The sequence below is a fragment of the Phocoena phocoena genome, chromosome 8 (assembly GCF_963924675.1).
Source record: "Phocoena phocoena chromosome 8, mPhoPho1.1, whole genome shotgun sequence".
NCBI lineage: Eukaryota > Metazoa > Chordata > Mammalia > Artiodactyla > Phocoenidae > Phocoena > Phocoena phocoena.
Window position 1 is genome coordinate 48,632,086 of NC_089226.1, and position 14,126 is coordinate 48,646,211.

Genomic DNA, 14,126 nt, shown 5'->3' on the forward strand with positions numbered 1-14,126 from the left:
TAGAAATCTGATGCCCACTAATCAATCTGCAGTGAGGGATAAATCTGCCAAGTGAGGAGAAAACTTTATTGGCAGTTCAGTCAGTCTTTCCAGTAGAAACGTCTACTTGGGAAGCCAAATTATAATAAAAAGTTTATAGAATGAACCCAGAATTAGAGCAAGGGAATTAAAACGAATGACTTGGACCACTGGTACCTTTTTTTCCCTGATTTTATTATTTTCTTTATTTTCTTATAGTTTATATTCGTTTCATTTTGTAAAGATAATATATGCATTTTATAGAAAATAAGAAATTTAGAGAAACACAGACATAAACAAAAGTCACCCATAATTCCACCGCCCAGAAGCAATTTGTGTTAACATACCAGTGTATTTCAATTAATCCTTCTGTAATGAATTTGTTCTCTCTTAGATCTCACTGGGGGTATAATTTTTCAGGCTGTATTTTTCCCTTCTCATCATAGAATCAATATTTTGCATGCAACTAAAACCACTTCCTGAAGATTCTTTTGCATGGTTGTGTAGGCTTCCACTGTATACTCACCTGACTCTCTTAACTGTAAGACAAAGATTTCTCTAGAACATCAAAAAAGCTTCCATTCTTTTCCTGGGGAGAGAAGAGGCTGGGAGTCACCTGCATTGCAGGGGCTGTGTGTGCTGGCTACACGCTTCAGACAACGACAGTAGCACAGGTTTTAAGGCATAAAAGCATTGTTAAAATATAGCCCTAGATCTGCCCCCTTAAGGCAGCGGTCCCCAGCCTTTCTGGCACCAGGGACTGGTTTCTTGGAAGACAGTTTTCCATGGGCAGTGGGTGGGGGGATGGTTTAGATGGTAATGCGAGTGACGGGGAGCCATGGGGAGCAGCAGATGAAGCTTCGCTCTCTTGTCTGCAGCTCACCTCCTGCTGTGCGGCCTGGTCCCCAACAGGCTGGGGACCAATAGCAGTCCACAGGCTGGGGTTTGGGGACCCCTGCCTTAAGGAATGGACCACTGATACCCTTAAGCCATGGTTACCCCATGTCGTCATCTCCACTAAGGATAGACTGGCTGAAGGAGAAGAATAATCGTCAGTAGTCTGCTGGTGTATCATTTCCTCTGGGAAGTTTTTGAGGTTGCAGTAGATTCTCATTATTTTTCTCTCCTTCTTCAGATTTCAGTTAGATCAACATCATTCATATTATACTACCCATAACTGCTGTAACTAGTTACCACAAAATTTGTAGCTTAAAGCAACAAAAATATGTTTTCTTACAGTTCTAGATATCAGGAGTCCAAAATGGGTCTCTCTGGTTAAAATTAAAGTGTCCACAGAGCTCTGTTCCTTCTGAAGACTGTAGGGGGAAATCAGTTTCCTTGCATTTTCCAGCTTCTAGAGGATACCTGTATTCCTTGGCCTCTTCTCCATCTTTAAAGCCACAAGCATAGCATCCTTAAATTCCTTTCTGACTCTTTTTCTGTCCAAGCATATTCTTTTCTGACTTTTTTAAGGGACACTGTGATTATACTGGACCCTCCTAATCAAGGATAATCTTTCCATCTCAAGATCCTTAATTTAATCATGTCTGAAAGGTACTTTTGCCATGTAAGGCAACATATTTGTAAATTCCAGGGATTAGGACATGGACATCTTTGGAAGAACATCATTCTGCCTACCACAACCCTGACAGTCTTTCTTTAGAAAGTTAAGCCAAGATGTAATAGGTTAAACTGTAAAGTATACTGTTCTCCATTTACATTCTATCCTGCAACGATACCCAGCATATGTTTTGTTCCCCAAATCTCTCCTCTTCTCATGATTGCTGGTTTTGATATCATGTTTGTGTGGGGATGATTTCCTACCTTTACTTTATGATTGCCTTTACCAGTGAGCTTCCCCATTTGTAATTTTCTTGATTCTATTTGTGGCCTTTTCTTTTCCACCCAGAGAAGTTCCTTTAGGATTTGTTGTAATGCTGGTTTGGCGGTGCTGATTTCTCTTAGCTTTTGTTCCCCAAATCTTGACAAACATTTACAAGGTGTCTGAAAATAATTCACGATTTTTTCCACTGTACTCTAAATAATGATAATAACAATAGTAATAATAATAAACTACAATCTTTATTGTTGAACAAATGGGGAACTAGCCTAGAAATATTTTATCCCATTTAGTACCTACAGCAATTCTGCAAGTTTCCTTATTTTCTGAAGTTGAGAAAAATTTACATGCTTTCTCAAAGCCATTTAACCAATAAATGATGGAGCTGGAATTCAAAACCTGCAATAATTTTTACAAAGTCTGGAGTCTTAGACATGTTTAGATTTTTGTGAGGTTTGGAATCTTAACCTTTCTAAGTCTCAGATTGCCTAACTACCAATGGGAATAGTACCTATCCCACAGGAATTTTGTGAGGACAAATGAGATGCTACATGCAATGTATGCAGATGTTTAACACAATGACTGTTCTATAGTATATGCTCATGAATTGTTACTTTTTATTTAAAAACAAAATCTTAAATTTTATCCCCTACATCATGATATTTTTTTAACATCTTTATTGGAGTATAATTGCTTTACAATGTTGTGTTAGTTTCTGCTGTATAACAAAGTGGATCAGCTATATGTATACATATATACCCATATCTCCTCCCTCATCTTATACTAATTATTTTTTATTTTTGTTTTTTCGTTTAATGCTAGCCTTCAAGGAAGGAAGACTATGTCACTTTTACATACTCGTTCTGTTTAAAATCCATCCAGATGTCTCAATGGGCTCTGTCAGGAGTGGGAGGGTCCCAATGGCTGCTCCCCAAAGCCAGCAGATCATTTACCACTGTTCCATTGCTCCATGTTACTCATTATGTGAGATAAATAGGATATCTTTTTTGTTGTTGTTGTTTTTTGCTTGTTTGTTTTGCGGTACATGGGCCTCTCACTGTTGTGTCCTCTCCCGCTGCGGACGCGCGGGCTCAGCGGCCATGGCTCACGGGCCCAGCTGCTCCGCGGCATGTGGGATCCTCCCAGACCGGGGCACGAACCCGTGTCCCCTGCATCGGCAGGCGGACTCTCAACCACTGTGCCACCAGGGAAGCCCAGGATATGTTTTAATACAATCATTTCACCGTGGTCAAAATGAGGTATAGAAAGATTGTCATATAGGAAGACACCAACAGGGCCAGTTCTCCTGAATCCAAGTGCAGCGCTTCAACCCACTGGCAATTTCAACTAATGTGACACAGAAGAATATGACACTGAATGGCAAACACACCCTCTATAATATTGCATAGCAGTGAGAACAAATATTTCTATTATGTACATTTCTATATATGCGTGTTTTGAAGGGAAGGTTATATTTGGAGTCACCTGTAAATAGATAATTCACCCAGTCTAAGAACAGCCAAATTTTAGAATTGACCCATAGATGTTGCTGCTGAAACATAGAATCAACATATTGAATGTTTTTTTTGTTTTCAGGTAAAGCTCCTCAAACTATCAGCCTCCATTATCTATATGTGACACTTTAGGTCATCAGTTATATTTCTAACAGGAAGTAGTGCTCTGTGAAGATTTTGGTGTTAAAAATGTCTTTTTAAAAAGGTTGATTTAAATGCCTGGAAAAAGTTATTACACAATTTCTTACTTTACCATCTAATCAAGTTTGGGTTTTAGGGGAAAAAATAAAACCTGAGGATGAAAAAGAATTGTTGGCAATCAGGTCAACACAATCTCAGAGTTTATCTTTGAAGTAGGCTTAAGTTGTATCTTTGATAAATAAGTAATGAGGTTCACATACTGGACTAAAATATCTAGTCGTAGCAGTGTTTGATAATAAAAGGGATGCCATTAATAATTGAGAATTGATAATACTCAGAATGGCTTCTGCTGAACTAAACATTTTAGTAGGTAGGATTTGGCCCAGCAAATGCAAACAACTGTGTCTGTGATTTCCCTGATTTAAGTTAGTATCTAAATAGTTGAAACATTCTAACCTTTCGTAAAGAATAGTGGAAAGACCAGGGGCTTCAGTGTCAAGTAAAGCTGAGTTGAAGCTCGGGCTCTTCCTTATATCTCTGAGCTTCAGTTTTCTTATCTGTAACATGGGTGTGCAATGCTACTACCTCATAGGATTACTAAATGAGATAACACATGAAAAAGGCCTGGAATAGGGTCTGGTACTTAGTGAGTGCTCAGCAAATGGCAGAAGCGCTTTTTCTTGTGTTGGCCTGAAACAGATAGACTGACAGATATTTCTCCAGCAATGATGGTTTTACTTGGGATCAGCAGAGAATTGCAATTTGGGGTCTGCAACCATGACAAGCCACGTGCAAATCTCCACACAAAAAAAGGAAAGAGAACACTTTTATAGAGGGGAGGGCTAGAGTAAACACAGTTCTTGGCTTTTCATTGGATGAATCCTTGCCAGGAAATAAGAGGAGTCTTTCTTCTTCCTGTTGGGCTCTGCTATCATCACAAGGTGTGAGACCTTTCTGGTCTCCCAACTCAATTTAATTGAGGTTTTGTTTATTAATTTTTTAGTTATTATTTTCATCAATAATATTAATAACCATGTTGGGGGAAAATCTGCATCCATATTGCAGTTACGAAGAAATTTTCACATTCACACTCAAATTCACGCTCAAATGCCATCAGAATGCACTATAGGGAAGAATACATAGTGATCTCCTTACAGAGTGCTTGTAAAGTTAAGAAGGAGTAAACATTGAGGAGTCCCAGAATTTAAAGGTACCTTACAAACCTAACATGATGTTAAGAAGGATGCAGCTGTGCTTACGGGATAATATTTCAGTTGCTTCACTGAGATCTGTTTCTCGAGTATTTCTGGGTTTTTATTAAAGTCCTAAGATAAATGCCTATACTGTTGAACCCGCTGAGTCAGACTTTTCTTAAGGACCATCTATCACTTTAACTTATCAGGCAGTCTAGCCCGGAATCTGGAACACGTGGCAAAGACAGATTGCTTAGTTGGAGATGAGGACAACTTGGCCACAGAGGTCTCTCATCTCATCTGTTCTCATGAAAATATCTGTGACATTCTCTGAGGAAAGCCAAGAGACTGTTCTAAGAAGCACACAGGCTGACTGCCCTTCCAGCGGAGGACCTAGACAACCCAGAGAGCAGGCTGTGTTAGCGAAAGGTCCAAACTTTGACATTCTATTCCCCTGCTTCAAATAATCATCATCCATTTGTTCCACTCTTTACTCACTAACCTCTTCCCAAAATATAATTCAGAGACATTTATTATGTGTCTACTCTGCCATACTCACTGTTAGACCCTTTGCACATATTAACTCGTTTCATTCTAAGACAACCCTGTAAAATTGTATGGGGTATTCAGAGATGAATAAAGCTGTTTCCTTATCTTTGAGCAGTTCTCTGTCTACAAAAGGAGACCACTGCAAAAGGCCTCTTCCCGAGGCAATTGTGTTCCGTTTGGCCCTAGCTTTTTCAACCAATTACCCCTTTGCTCTGTACCACTAACATTTACTCTTATCCTTCAAGTCGTTATTGGAACCACCACTTCCAGGAGGATTTTTAGAATGTATTGTGGGAGACTCTATTCAGTTCCACTTTGCATAGTTCAGTTCTGGTCAGTTCTCTGCCTTTTTCTTTCCTAACCATTCCAATGAGGCACTTATCCCTGACCTTCCTCCCCACAGAGGATTTCTTCTGAGATGTGAGTGATGATACACTACTTTTCTGTCTGGTTTTCTTTGAGTTAAGGTTTTTGTTCTCTCCTTTACATGTTTACCTACATCTGTGTTTTCCATTTCTAAGAGTAAGATCCTTAGAGGACTGGATAGCTTATAGACCTCTATAATAAAGAAATAAATACCCGTAGAAAATGTTCAGAGAATTTTAAGAAAATCGTCTAAAATGGGGTAATTCAATGCCTTCATTTTACAGATGAGGAAAATTCAAGGTAAGCAGTTTGCTTGGGTTTATAACCTTGGTTGGGGGCAAAAGCAGGATCTGAAATAAAGTCTCCTGGGAATCAGTATATACTTTAAAAAGAAGTCCTCCACTCTTATTCTAGTGGTCTTTCCACTGTATCATTTATTTCTTCTTAACAAATTACTCTTATAGTGACTTGGTAAGGTAATTGTATCATTGAAGATAATTTTGGAACTAGAATATAATTTAGAGGACATTAGTTCAATTTTTATCATTACAGATAATAAAATCCCTAACATATACATTGTGCTAAGAGTTTACAAAAAACGACATACACTTGTTTCTCACAAAATCCCCATGATGTAAGCAAAATATTTTTATCCCAATTCCATAGATGAGGAATTAAAGGCAAAAGTACGTGCAAAAAAGAGAAAAAATCATATATTGAACTCCTTTTTCCCCCATTACTCAGTTACAACTATTATTCAGCTATTATTAGCTCTGTCCAATTTCCCCTACTTGCTCCCTAATCCCATGTATTTTACCGTTTCTTCTGTAAACATTTCAGAATGTTTCCAATTAATAAGTGATTATTTTGTATATATTTTGAAGGTTTCCTAATTTATCACTTTGAAACAAAAATTTTACATCTGGGGATTTATGTTTCCCATGTTGGAGTAGTTAGATGGTTAAGAAGTCTGAGAGTTGGAAACATCATGTTTATATCCCAATATTAGTAACTTCTGTGTGAGAACCTACTATGGGGCAAACAAGGAAGGAAACTGGGTTGGGGGAAGGAGGGGAGGGTGCACTTGCCAAAAATCCCATTGTGTAGAGTCAGATGCACTGAATTCAATAGATATCAACAGCATAATTAAGTAAGATTTACTGTAGGGTCTTTTAGAAAGTATTTGTGAATTGCTATCTGTAATTCATCCGAATCATGGAATAAGGACCTTTAAACTACTGTACTTTAGGACAAGCTCCTCTCTGCCTGGAAAAGTTGGTTAGCATGAGAACTGTTCTCAACATTAGTACTGTGTTGTGGTGTGGTTCATTGGCTTTTCAATTGTGGAAAACCGGATACATTTTCCAGTTCCAATGTACCCTGGACCTTGAATCTTATTAAAGTTTGTGAGAATTGAGGCCTTCAAATGGCCTTTGCATAATATCCCAGGTTCAAGTAGACAAGAGCACTTCCTTTGATGCTCTGGGGCTGCAAATGCAGGTCCCCTAACCTGCCTTAGGCAGTGTGCTTAGGTGACCCAAGCTAGATCACACTTCCTGGCCAGACTGGAGTGAATGCAAAGATGGGAAATACTCTGAAAAGACATTAAGCAGTTCTTTGTATTCATACCCCCTACAGGCTTTATTGTTTTTTGTCCATGTCCGAACCTAGTTTTCCAATGTTTCATTGATCTTTAAGCTATCCAATTTTCTAGCAATAAATTCCTTTTTTCCTTAATTTAGCCAAAGCCATTTGTTTGTTTGCTTTTTGTTTTCCCTTGCAACCAGATAACTCTGGCTGAGACATCATCTGTGTGTGAATAGAGTTTATTGCACTCTTGGGTGAAAACTGTCCATTCCCTCTTCAACCCCAAATTAGGGGGGAGCTGAGACTCGAGCAGAGTGACCTTCCTCTAGTACTCTGACTGGCTCCTTCTCATACTTCACATTTCTACTCAAAAAATCACCTCCACAAAGAGGGTTTATTACAACCACTCAACCTAGTAGTCCCTCTCCAAATCAGTCTATCGCATAACCATGTTTGTTTTATTTTCTTTATCACAATTTTATTTTATTGTTTGTTTATTTTTATCTCTGTATTGTGTCTTTACTCCCAAAATGTAATCTCCTTGAGGACAGGGACCTCATGTATCTTATTCATCTCTGTATCCCTAGAAATAGGGACAGTGCTTGGCAAATAGTAAGGTCGTCAGCTAATTGTTTTAAATGAATGAATGGGTAAATGAATAATCTTGCCCATGATCACACAGCTTTTAAGAGGAAGAGATTGGATTTACACTGAAGTAACCTGATGTTTCCATTCAGCCTTTGTGGGAAGTTTAAAAGCAAGTAGTTGACGTGTTCGTGCACACACATAGATGCATGAAAAAAGGAGAGAGAGAGGTACACAGACACAGTGAGAGAGAAAGAAAGAAAGAATGTTGAAGAAAATTGAAATATCTGCTTCTATCTGCTAACCTGGCAAATTGTTTGCATTTAGTGCCAACCCAAAGCTCTTAACTAAGGTGAAACTGTGAATCTTTGCTTTCTGTTTAAGCCAGTAAAGCATTTTCATCTAAGATATCCATTAAGGTGGCAAGTGTCTTTTACAGCAGTTTTGGTAGTAGCAGGGTTATGAGTCTGTAGATCGCACAGAGCCTCCCACTAGTAATGTATAACACAGAGCTTGTGTTCTAGCATCTCTTTGGAATAAACGTCATGGGATGGGGTTGTGAAAAGTATGGCATTTCTGAGTCCCCGGATGAATTTGAGCCACTAAATTTGTCACTGGCCCTACTGTTTAGTAAGTGGCTATTCCATCTAAAATCTGCCATTATCCAGGATTACATTAGGCACTTCATATACAGTATTTCACTTAATCTGTGCCACAATGAGCCTGTGAGGCAGACATCATTATCCCATTCTACAGTTGAGAAAACAATTCAGAGAATTTAAGTAAGCTACCTAGGCAGTGTCAGTAAGCATATTCGGCATCAGGTTTGGGACTCCCTAGTCCAAATTCTTAACCACTCAACTATGTTTAGAAGAAGATATTAAAATCCTTGAAAAGAAGCGTCATTTATATTTAAACAAATTACTAAGGATAGAACAATAAGATTCACTATCTACAGTGGAAGCAGCCTGGGATTAGGCATTACTAAATGTAGGTTCTGGGAGTAGCTTTGATACTGTGTCTACATGATATTAAGCAGCTCATCCTGTGGAGTATTGGAAAAAAACCTTGTACCTGCCTCTCAGATGCCTGCATCCAACCCCAGCTTTACCATTGCCTGTCTCTGTTACCTTGTACAAATCACTTTATTTCTATCTGCTTCAGTTCTATAACTGTAGGATGAAAAAATAATACCTGACACATGGAGATTCAGAAAGATAATATGTCAGAAAGTGTTTAGAAAATTATAGTGCCAGGGATTAGGAATTTTAGGTAATGACTGCCTCAGCATTTAATAGATATTATTTTTTTAAAATATGGCTTTCTCGTAGCACAAGAGATTATCGCTTTGGTGTTTCAGCCAAAATTTCCATTTACACCTTTTTGCTTTGTTTTGTTTTATTTTTTGTTTGTTTGTTTTTGACCAGTAGCTTTAATAAATCATTTAGGTGATGAATTTTTGCTACTGACATACTCTGTCTCCTTAACAGAGCTTTAGAAAGTTTTAGTTTTGTTTGTTGATGTCTCAGAAGATGGGTTTCATTAGGATGAAGACTGAGGTTTATTCATCTGCCTCCCCTGACCCACACATAATACCTGGCACCCAATCAGCCCCTTGTCATTGACTGAATTAATGAAGACCTATTACTTAGCCTCTTTGGATCTTAGTTTCTTAATCATTGCAGAGTAGAATCGAGAAACAGCGTAAGCATTTCAGAGAATTTAAGCTGAGCCTAGGAATTGTTGAATATCATGCCAGGACATTTCATAACTTACTTACTGTTGCCCATCACTAGTTATCACTTTCAGTTTTAGTATCAGAAGACACACTGAGCTGATAGGCAGGGAGTGAGTACCCCAGTCTCCACACCACTGAGCACGTCTACCTTTGGAAACAATCTGTGGGAAGCTGTCATGTAGAAAATGATTGTCTTTTCATGTGGGTTTGTAGTCATTTCTTTTCTTACCATGAGTGCCTTGGTTCTGTCATCTGGTGTAGCGTGCATTTTGATCGCCAGTTGGTTACAAGCCACAGCTCAGTCAGTGGATACCTTTTAATATCTCCTTCCTTGAAACCTATGTGGCTGCCTGCTGTCAGATCAAAGTAATATGGATCCATGACAGACCTGAACAGAACTGACATTCAGTGGAGGTGTGATGGCATTTGAATGTCATTGATAAGAGATGATTAGTTGCTTTAATTTCCATGGAGGTTGACGTGTTTCATTATGCAAAATAATAAACATGTTTTGTATGAATTCCAAGGTTCTCCAATTCATGACGTGAGAATTCTAATTAGTTTTATGTGAGCCGTACAGAGGGTAAATGAGCTTATAATTTTGCTTAAATTAAAATTTCAGCGATTTCCTCAGGGGTCTCCTCTGAAGATAGCAATATGCTCCCAGGGGAATCTAAGGAAAACTGGATTTCTAACTCCTTGGTCCCAATCTCTCTTACAAAAATCACTGCCTTTCTGATTGGGTAGTGGGATAGATACTCAGGTCTAGGATGTTTTAGGTAGAGCCCCAGCTCTGGGGCTTTAGAGACCAGGGGATATGGTTGTAATAGCAGTAATCTAGGGTTTGGGAGAGCTCAGAGCCAGCCCCAGTTCTGCCTCTCATTAGCTGTGTGACTTCAGGCAAGTCATTTAATGTCTTAGGACCCTCAAGTTTCACATATTAAAAAAATGAATATCATAATTCCTCTGAAATCCCATAGCAATTTATTTGTTTCTCTCCTATGAGAAGAGAAAGGAAGAGATCCTAATATTAATTGAACATCTTCTATCTGCAAACCTTGTACTTAACACTTTCACATCGGTTATTTAATCTACGTAACAAGTAATAAACGCCATTATCTGTTAGAAGCGGTGGATATAATGACCTTCCTGATCCCTAGTCCCTCTCCTTGCTTGAGCCCCACCTGTGGACTCAGCCCTGCTCTGCACCTTGGAAGCCACCATGACCTGGGAGACTATGAGGAATCAGCATCAGAGCATCCTTGTTTCCTTGACATTGTACCTATTCACTACCCTTCATTCGTTCTTCAAACACTCACGGTTGCCTACTGTGCACCACATCTGCTTGAGTGAGCAAGCCTGAGTCCAGGACCTTACAGAGTTTGGAGAATAGAGGGGGAGACCATGTAAGTAAAGAGGTCATTCTGCCCAGTGTGAATGTGTTTGGTGCTAATATAGAGGTAAGCACAGGGTATTTGGAAGCACAGAGGAGAAACTCAACCAGTTTGAGGGTGGTCAGAGAGTCTCCTTAAAATAGGTGATAATTAATACATTTATTCAAAAAGATTTATTGAGTGTCCAGCAGTCACTATTCAATGAACGAATGACAGAGCAGTAAAGTGAGCACCATTAAGTCCCTTGTCTTATGGAAAGCAGGCATGGTAATTACCATCAGTTTGAAGGTGATGTTGAGAGCTGTGAAGGAAAATAAAGAAAGAGAAGGGGAATGATGGTTCAGGCTTGTGTGCTGAGTGGGGTGGTACATTTGTGTTAGTGCCGTCAGATCAGGCCTCTAGAATTCTGAGGTAACATTTTGAGCAGAGCCCTGAAGAAGATGAGAAAGCAAGCCAACAAGATATCTAGGCACAGAAAACCAAAAAGCACAAGGACCTTGAGACAGTAACTGCTGTGTCAGAGGAACAGCAAGAGTGACCAAGGGAGAGAAGAGTAGGAAATGAGGTCAGAGATGGCCTGGGGGAAGATTACATAAACCTCCTAGAGCACAATGGGACTTAAATGGAAAACTGTTGGGGGATTTTTGACAAAGGGATGTCACAATTGGGTTGTTTTTAAAGGGGAGTGTACGTGTGTCTAAGCATGTGTGAGTAGGTGTGTATGTGTGCTTCAGTGGTAGCAGGAACAGAGAAAAGTAATGGGAGAAAAACTTGTGGCGCTAAACAATTTTGGAATTATTCTCAGGGCCACGCAAAGCCACTGAAGGGTTTTAAAAGGAGAAAGGAGTGGAAATTGGAGGCTAGGACACTCCTTTGGAAGCTGTTGCAGGAAGTCAAGGTTGACCTCTCGATATGTTCTGGATAACCCAGCCAGCACTCAGATCCCAGGTCCCATGACTCTGCATGGCTCCTGCTTCTTCCGTCATAGCTGAGGTTTTGTACCCACCGTCCAGTGTGCCTGCAGCTAGTCCTCTGCTGGGATCATTGCTTTTCACCTGGCCCTTGTCCTCGAAACCAAATTTATCTGTCAGTCATCCCCCGGGACTTTGTTCTGGCAGGTCACCTTCCTAGGCTGCAGCCCAATGCCTTGCATAGTCCTAACTCTGAACTCTTCTCTGTTTGCCTGGGTCAATTTCTAAGCCCATGTCCCTCTCTCTGTGGGGTGGCCCAGTGTCTGAGGTCTCAGGCCTTCCTGATGTGGAAGTCCCTGAGCAGCCAGTTTTGGAGAAGAAAGGGTTAGATTTTAGTATTCTACTTGAAGTCAAAGTATGCTGTAGACAAAGGTAGTCTTGATTGTCACTGCCCCTTTCAGAGCGCCTTTTACCTTCGTCCTCTCTTTCCCCCATCACCGAGTGCACAGTGGTCCCAGACAAAGGGCATGGACTGCACATTGTTTCCAGGCGAGAGTTAGAACTCCACGTGTTATCTTCTGTTTTTCCCCTTTCACACACAAGAAACATTTTGCAGAGGGACCCTGGAAAAAAATTGAGGGCAGAGTATACGCAAATGTTGTCCGTCTTCGAAGGTGGGTGTTCAAGTATCTAAGAGGAAGATGATTTTGAGCACAGAAGTCTCTGCCTTTTACACACCATGACAGTGGTGCCTACTGCCCACACTATCTGCTTCTAAAGCACCTCACCTGTACCGACTGAATCCATTCGTGGATCTAACTACACTAGACTGTGACAGAGCTCTTGAAAACTTCTCATTAATTCTGTTCCAGGCCAAGATGCTCACTCAGAAAAAATGATCCTTTCAGACATCATGCTCCTGATAAAGTAAATGAAGACATGTTAAGCATCAGTAGTCGTTTTATGAAACTTCTATTTTTTGAATGCCTATCATGTGCTAACCATTGTTATAAGCACTTTGTATACATTATCAGGGACCTAGCAAAGTAGAGCATGTAACCCCCAATTTAGAGTTGAAAGCCCCACCATGTCCTGCATGGGCCTGTGTATTCTTCCCCCCGGATCAATTGTGACCTATGTGAGTGGTTAGAGCTGGGATCTGAACCCAGTTTGAGTGATTCTAATACTCACTGTTTCTTTAGACACCTTTGGCAGGCCATACTTCTGCCTACCACAGTATCCAAGGACCTGACCAATATGTAATATATAAAAACACATCAAAATAGAGCCGTTATTGTGACTCAGGCAGGGGTTAGCTGGAGAGGATGGAGCCTGGGTGGGGGGCAGTTGATGAGTGAGTAGGGGGAAAGTTGCCTAACATACCAATTCCAAAACCCACCACTACTTAGATTTAGAGAAGGAGGGACTGAGAGTTGCCTTTGTTCTTCTTAGAAAAACTGATTTCTCTGCTTGGTAATGGCAAATTACTTTTATCTAGGTAGTAAAATACATCAAAAGTCTGAACCTCTGCCAAAGGTAGAGATTCCCAATGAGCCAGTAGTAATCGACTGGATGATATTTGAGTCTGACCTGGTTAATTCACCATCATACCATGTCCCCAGGCTGATGGACATTTCAGGTAGGAAAGGGAACGTGACTAGAAACCATGTCTTATACTTCTTCTTTTTTTTTTTTTTTTTTTGTGGTACGTGGGCCTCTCACTGTTGTGGCCTCTCTCGTTGCGGGGCACAGGCTCCGGACGCGCAGGCTCAGCGGCCATGGCTCACGGGCCTAGCCGCTCCGTGGCATGTGGGATCTTCCCGGACCGGGGCACGAACCCGTGTCCCCTGCATCAGCAGGCGGACTCTCAAACACTGCACCACCAGGGAAGCCGTCTTATACTTCTTGAATCTAGTAAAGATAAGGATGACATGATGATGATGATGGTGATGGTGATGATAATAATGAGAATAGTGATGATGACAGAAACAGCAACTAAGAGTTTTGAATTTGCAAGGCATTGCACTAAGCATTTTACATTCATTATCTTACTCTTGACAGTTTTGTGAGTTATGTACTGTTATTTTTCCCATCGTATAGCTGGGGAAACTGAAACTTAAAGGGGTTAATTAGGTATCTTGTACAGACAGCATCTAACAGACATTAAATGATAGAACCACTATTCAAACTCAAATCTGCCTACTACAAAGCCTGAGTTCCTAACCAGGCTACTTGCAATATTCCAGAAAGACTAATCCAGTAAAACATTGGCTCTACAAAAGTCTTGTGT